General features: G+C 57.6%; 1 protein-coding gene across 5 annotated transcripts in view; it reads left to right on the top strand.

Annotated features, from left to right (window-relative positions):
* The window catches only part of ARMC3 (armadillo repeat containing 3), a 157,859-nt gene that overhangs the window by 74,470 nt on the left and 83,153 nt on the right, over nucleotides 1–236 (top strand). The gene's annotated exons all lie outside the window — the stretch shown is intronic.

The raw sequence follows: 236 nt of genomic DNA, 5'->3' as shown, positions 1-236 counted from the left end.
GTTTCATGAATTCATGAATACACGTTTTGCTGCACTCCCACAAGTAGATGGCCCCCACACAAAGGGTTTGACCCCCCAACAGGGGGTACAACCCCCAAACAAGGGGTACAGCCCCCCAACAGGGGTTCAGCCCCAAACAAAGAATTCAGCCACCTAATGGGGGGTTCAGCCCCCCACACAAGGGGTATGTCCCCCAATGGGGGCCAAATGGCCCCCACAGGGGCTACCACCCCCCT

The sequence above is a fragment of the Gavialis gangeticus genome, unplaced genomic scaffold (assembly GCF_001723915.1).
Source record: "Gavialis gangeticus isolate Ggan-Ray unplaced genomic scaffold, GavGan_comp1, whole genome shotgun sequence".
In the NCBI taxonomy this organism is placed as follows: Eukaryota; Metazoa; Chordata; order Crocodylia; family Gavialidae; genus Gavialis; species Gavialis gangeticus.
The sequence above is the reverse complement of the archived record's forward strand: the minus strand, read 5'-3'. Positions and strand labels throughout refer to the sequence as shown.